The sequence below is a fragment of the Limulus polyphemus genome, unplaced genomic scaffold (genome assembly GCF_000517525.1).
Source record: "Limulus polyphemus unplaced genomic scaffold, Limulus_polyphemus-2.1.2 Scaffold2350, whole genome shotgun sequence".
Lineage (NCBI taxonomy): Eukaryota > Metazoa > Arthropoda > Merostomata > Xiphosura > Limulidae > Limulus > Limulus polyphemus.
The window spans coordinates 108,597-115,949 of NW_013667960.1; the positions used below are offsets into that span (position 1 = coordinate 108,597).

Sequence of the window (7,353 nt, forward strand, 5' to 3'; positions counted from 1 at the left end):
ATGGGTGTGCTTGCTTCACTTGTATCTTCAGTTGTGGACTGCCCAAGGCATCTACAAACTGATCTCTCAGCAACAGCTTGAGGATATCAGGGGGTGCAGTTGGGTAGGCCTTGTGTGCCATACTTTACAAATCCCATGCCAGCTCTTGCAGGCTCTTCCCTTTAGCACAGACTCTAGTCCTAAACCTAGCCCTGTAGACTTCCGACTGATTTTGGGTTCCATACCTGAGTTCCAGAGCAGCTACCAGTGCTCTATAGTTGTGCCTGTCGTCTGCTGACAACTGTCCAAGTATTTCCTGTAGTTGTCTTTTCAGGCTCGGTGCCAGGTACATTGCTTTCTGCTCCTCTGTCCATCCTTTAATTTCTGCCAGTAGCTCAAATTGTGCCCTATATGCTTCCCATGGTGCCTTCCCCTCGAATTCCTGTGGCTTCTTTCGTACTAGATCACCCCTATTGCTGACACTCATGTCTGAAATGTGACTTCTGGCAGGACTGAAGATGTCTGCATTAGGGTTTAGCTGCGGGGTCTGGAAGGGACTTCCTGTTGTCTGGGGCTGTTTAGGTCCATGGTTAATATATCTCCCTGTGTAAAAGACAGTAAATCGTCCTTTAATGCATTTCATTCATTTTGAAATTCACTAATCTTATCCATTTGTGTATGCTGGCTTTCTCTCAACTGTTGGAGACTTTCTTCTTGTTTCTTTTCTTTCTCCTCCAACCATTGCTGTAGTCTCTCTTCATGTTTCTTTTCTCGTTCTTCTTGTTTCTTTTCTTTTTCCTCCAACAACTGCTGTAATTTCTCTTCTTGTTTCTTTTGTTTTTCCTCCAACAACTGCTGTAATTTCTCTTCTTGTTTCTTTTGTTTTTCCTCCAACAACTGCTGTAATTTCTCCTCTTGTTTCTTTTCTTTCTCCTCCAACAACTGCTGTAATCTCTCTTCTTGTTTATTTTCTCGTTCTTCTTGTTTCTTTTATTGTTTCTTTTCTCGTTCTTCTTGTTTCTTTTGCTGTTCTTGTGTTGCTACCATCAAATCTGCTAAGTCGTAATTTGATTTGCCACTTCTCGTTTCCATCTTTTTGTTTTTCGTCCCACTCTCTGACACCAATTTGACACGTATCTGCTTGTTTGTTAATTTCCGGTATAAATTCTTTCCGAGGAACTTCAGCGATACAAGTCCCTTGTTGATTAAAACTAGTTTATTCTTTCTCGATACAAACTTTGTAATACACAGAATTTCCAAAGTCATGCCGTTTTTAAACTTAACTACTTTTATAATACACGCTACAAATCACAGTGATTCACACACTTTACTTACGTGCCTACTGTTCACTTGACTCAATTATCTATCTGCCGCTGGCTTTTTGTTTTGCCAGGATTATATATATATATATATATAACTAAAAAAGAGGGCATCTAGATCACACTGGAGCTGGTGGGCAAATTCGTGATCCTTCGAGAAACTCCAGCGTCGCGTGACTTCCGCTGTTGTAACAGTATTGAAATTAATAACATTGAGATTTATGGTGTATAGTTTATTAAAATTTATACCTAATCTTGGCCAGACACGAGCTTACTAATTGTTTTTTTTTAATATATATACTACTGTTTTGTTTAGTCCGTTACAATTTTATTTATATCCATCCTTTGTACCTTCTGTGGTTTACAAATTTTCATGGCCAGGTGGTTAGGGCGCTCGACTCGCAATCTGCGGGTCGCAGGTTCGAATCACCGTCACACCAAACATGCTCGCCCTTTCAGCGTGGGTGCGTTATAATGTGAAGGTCAATCTCACTATTCGTTGGTAAAAGATTAGCCCAAGAGTTGGCGGTGGATGGTGATGACTAGCTGGCTTCCCTCTAGTCTTACACTGCTAAATTAGGGACGACTAGCGTAAACAGCCCTCGTGTAGCTTTGCACGAAATCCATAACAAACAAACAAACTTACAAATTTTACATTCATCTATCGATGTTGTAAAACTTTATTTTCATTGATAAAATATTTATAACCATAGAACATAAATATTTATTTACTTATGTTTGAAATACCTTTTTGGTTTACTTGTGAAAAAATCATCAAACTTTATAATAATGTTTGTAAACTTTCAATGACCTGAATAACTAAAAATTGCAGTTTTTATACCATATCTTTAATATTTTATTCAGGAAGCCATACATAAATATAGCCTAATTGCTGTCAGTAGAGTATATAACATAATATTGTCTCACAAACTCGTTTTTGGGTAAACGTATAATATAAAAGTTTTCTCATTGCACTAAAAAATAGAATTTTTGATTATAGGGAAAACTTATTTTGTGCCACCTCTGCTTTCATTCCTAGTTATACAAATATTAGACAATGTAGATAAATAATAATTAAAAAACTTTTATTTACCCCAAACAGTTGCCTTAGGTCTGGATCTCTGAATCGAAAAGGGATGTTACTGACATGAAGACGTTTTGGCTGGTTTGATTTCAATGTATTAGTACTAGTTAGTGCTCCACCAAATTGGCCAGGGACAATCATTGATACAACTGGTTCTAAATCTGTTTGCTTTAAAAACAAAACAATTTTCAACAGCTATGAAATGCAAACATTTTATACATGTATTTTGAAATTAATGCTTGCAAGTTAAGCCATTACAAAAAATAATTCAATTTTTTATTTCATGATTGAATTTTGCATAATTATAAATAATAATCCAGAGGCTGAAAATAATCACATCTAATAACCAGAATACAAAATTTCTTATAGATTCTATATCACATCACAGATACAAGTAATAACACATGTTAGATTAGCGAAGAATATGTATGTAATACAACCAAATCATGTATATTATTATTATTATTACAAGCGTTTATTAATTTCCGTCACAACACTCACAAAAAACCTTTCCCATTCATTACATCTTCTGTTAAATTCTGATAAAACACACAGAGGAGATATGTCCTTTACTTTATACCTTAGGGGAATTCAGATATAACACACAAATTAAGTCAAAAAGATGCATATCACCAAGATCTATCACATTTTACACCTTTTGATAAATTATGGAATAAAACATTAAATTTAAAATGATAATTTCAGTTAAATAAATCAAGATAATTCATATATAACACACATGGTGAAGTTGAATTTGTTTGGGTGGTAAACAAAGGTAAATAAAAGTTTGGAAACGGCTTGAACAGGTAATGAAGAAAACTTTATTATAAATGTACAACATTTCGACTAAATTATGTCACCATCAGATACAAGTACAGTAGTCTACATAGACACAACAATATATATATACAGTATAGAACAAAGTGGTCACATGACCGAATATTACTTAACACCACAGTAACGGTATCTTGGTACCACTGGATGTTGATTTAGAGTAGGGATATTTTGTCAATTAAGATCGCATCGTTTATTTTGCGTTTTTTGATGATTGGTTCTTTGTTTAAAATTAAAATTTTTTATAGCATACTGTTGTTTTTTGAGTTGCAATAGTGGTAAACATTTCCGAGTTTTTATTATGTTTGGGGAATCGGTTTCCAATTTTCTTCCGGTTTCTCCGATATAGAATTCTGGATAGTTAATGCACGTTATTTTATATATGACGTCGGTATTGTGTGATTCTATGTAATTTTTACTTAATAATGATTTTATTTTAGGGCCAGGTTTTGAGTGAATTTGAAGTCAACTGGAATTTTATGTTAAATGGCATGTTTTCTCCAAGTGTCGATTATTTTTGAACTGATTTCAGGGATAAATGGTAACCTTCAAAGTATTATTGTATTTTTGTTTGGTGTATTAGTGTCAATTTTGTTTGTGAATTGAGTTTGAGGTTTCTTTTCTGTTGGTTGTGTGGAAATGTTTCAACAATAGTTGGTGTGAATAAAGGAATGCTTTATAAAGTTTTTTGTTTTTTTCATTCACGTAGTCAGTTGAACAAAGTCTTGAGGCTGTGTTTTTTAGTGTATTGATGAGCGGAATTCCTGAAGATGTAGAGGTCTGTGTGAGTGATGTTTCGGTGAATTTTGGTTTTAACTGTATGTCGGATCTAATCATGTCGAGGTTAAGAAAAGGTAGCTCTTGTTATTTCGATATTCAATGGTGAATTTAATGTTATGGTGAATACAGTTTATGTGTTCAAAAAAAAGTCTGTATGTGATCGGTAGAAGTGAAACCAGCATAAGTATTATCCACATATCTGTACCTGTATATGGGAAGATAAAGCGCGGATTATATGGCTTGTGTTTCGATATGAGTCATAAATATGTTGGCTAGAACAGGTGAAACATGTTTAAACCATCTGTTTGAAGAAAGTTTTTGGTGTTGAAAATGAAGTTGGTTTTTGTTGTAGTGAATTCTAAGAGAAAAACAAAAGATGTACATGGGATATGAATTAAAGAATTGGGGTCATTACGGTTGAGGTCAAGTGCAATATTACAAGCTTCCTTAATTAACGGAAACTTCGGTGTAAAGTTACATCACGCCAAAGCTAGCCATTACGGCTTTAGGGTTTAGTTAGTTTAATGTGTTTCTGAAATTAAAGACATCTTTAAAAAAGGAACCTGTAGATGTTATATAAGGCGTGAAAGCCTATGATATGTCCTGTTTGTGTGGTTTGGAAAAACCATAAAGTTGTGGTGTGTGTGAGTCAGTTTTCCTTAGATAAAAATAAAGATATTCAGTAATTATCTTTCTTCATTTGTGAGAGGGTTTTGTTCATTTATTTTTTATGTGTGTTTGTTGGGTTGTTTGGGATGGATTTAAATTTCTTATTGTCTGAAAGGGCGTTGTTCATTTTGTCGATGTATTCTGTGTTATTCATGATTACAGTAGTGTTATCTTTGTCAGCTATTATAATGAATGTTAATATTAGTGTCTTTTTTCAGATTGTAGATGCACTTTATTTCGTTGCTTGTGAGATTTGACTTCAGTTTATGGTTTGAGTAACTACATTAATGGTCTTATTAGAGAATCCTTTAAAAAGTTGTTCAATATACAGTTTTTGGGAATTACGGGGAACCACATTTGGTTACAATTATCTATAATAAAAGTCTGGTGGTCAGAGTTATGGATACCTTCTCGTAGTTTGATGCTGTTTAAGGTGGAGATGGCCTTTTGTTCTAGTCTTCTGAATAAATTTTCTAAGCTGGTCTTTAACTCTAGATAAGGAACTGTCTTTTGGCTGACGGCGAAGTTGAGGCCTTTGTTCAGAAGTTGTAGTTCAGTGTCGTTCAGTGGTCTATCTGATCTGTTGATAACAAGATTAGGTTGCGCTTCGTTGTTGTAACGTCTTTTACTTTAGTTTTTCAATTTTTCCAGTTTTTTGCTGTGTACAGATTTATTCTCTTGATTTAACCCAGAGTTGCTTTGGTTGACGGAATGTAGTATATTGTTACAACAGCAGAAGTCACGTGACGCTGGAAGTATGCGCGCTGGAGTTGCTAGAAGGATCATGACTGTTCCTGGCAACTCTAGTCTTTTCTAGGCGCCCTCTATTTTAGTATATAAGCCCGGCAAATAAAGCGGAGATATAATTGCAGATAGTCAGATACAGAGACAGATAATTGAGTCAAGCAAGCGGTAGTGACCGTAACTGCGTGAATTGTTGTGAATTGTAGCGTGTGTTTAAGTTAAAGTGACTGTGGAAATTAAGTGTATTACGAAGTTCGTAACGAGAAAGAATAAGCTAGTTTTAATCAAGAAGGGACTTGTATCGCTGAAGTCAGTCGGAAAGAATTTTTACCAGAAATTATCAAACAAGCAGATACGTAACAAATATTGTTGTATTCATCTGGTTTGAAGTAACAGGCAAGTTGGTGGTCTAATTCTTGTTTACGTTTTAGTAAGTAGTTTAGTTACTGACATTTGGTATTCAGGGTAGCTTTTAACAGTTTTCGTTAAATGTTTTGGATAATACTTGTAAATTGGTTTAGGTTTTAAGACAACTTGACTTTTAAAAAGTTGGGAATTAACTTTTCAGAGCGGCATTGTCTGTATGTATATTCCTGTGTCTTTGTAAACTACTTGTATCTGATGATGACATATTCTTGTCGAAACGTTCTACATTTATAATAAAGTTTTCTCCATTACCCATTCAAGGCGTTTCCAAGATTTGATTTCCTAAAAAGTGTGTTCCTCGTCATCAAATTTAAAGTCAAGTAAGAAACTTTGTTAACAGAAATAGCCCTCAGCCTAATGTCTAACCAGACTTGAAGACAGTCACTTTTGGCATACTGTTGACATGTAACTTGAAATTATTTGATTCCCATCATTACTAATTCTAGTAAGCTCTAAAAAATCTCATTTCATTAGGGATACAGGAGGAAAAACCTTGGGCAATCTCAATAGAGGAGAAGCTGAGCCCAAACACTCTTAAAATAGCCACTTTCAATCACGCATCAATGTAGGACTTGGACAAGATTGAAAAATGTGTCCAGGTCCAAAACAAACAGTGTCAAGGGAAAGAGAAGTAAGAAAAGCATGGGATAAATTCCAATCACTACCCCCCTCCCCAGTCATTTACATTCATATTTAATTACACATTATCAATTAGGGCGTGTCCAGTGAAACATGCACATCACAACAAACCCAGTTTATTAATAAAACACTATCCTTAATTTTCATTATAAAATTTTGTTGCAAACATCAAAATCAGGAGCTCTCAATACCAATATTTCTAAACTAAGGATATATTAAGGTGTTAAATGTCTTATTTATCATCGTAACTTGTCAACAAACTTCAGCAAATATTCATTTCAGTCACGTGTGTTTAATATTGCCATTGATATTGTAAAATGTCAGCTGTAAGAAACTTAAAATGAAAAAAATATATATAAAAGTATACAAAGAAAATATATCTACTGATCAAATTTCAGCATTTGAGCCTAAACAATCGAATAACAAAAAATATATCTTACAGTTTGTTGCTCTACACCATTACTACTGATGACTGGGGTGGAGAATGTGGTGATGCCTTTCTGGTCACTTCCTTGCGGGATGCACGTCTGATCACTTCCTTGTGGGATACACGTCTGGTCACTGTTTTGAATGTATTGGCCATAAGAAGTCATCTGTGTTTGTACCATGTGCTAAAAGCAATATATTGAAAAGTAAAAATGTAAAAATAAAGTCTTTTGCAAGATACATTCCCCATTACAGTAATCAACGGAGTTTACATTTAAAACAAGGATGGATAATTCAGAGATATTCAAAAAGAATATATTGTACAACATAAAAACTGATTAAAGCATACTCAAAATTAGAAATGAGACAAAGGAAGATTTCTCCATTAAGTTACAGAGCAATATATATATATATATATGCTATAGTTTAAAAACTGTTAAAACAATACATGAT

General features: G+C 34.3%; 1 pseudogene; it reads right to left on the bottom strand.

Moving 5' to 3' along the window:
- The window catches only part of LOC106466702, a 48,320-nt pseudogene extending 41,239 nt beyond the window's left edge, over nt 1-7,081 (bottom strand).
- Nucleotides 7,082-7,353: the final 272 nt, after the last annotated feature.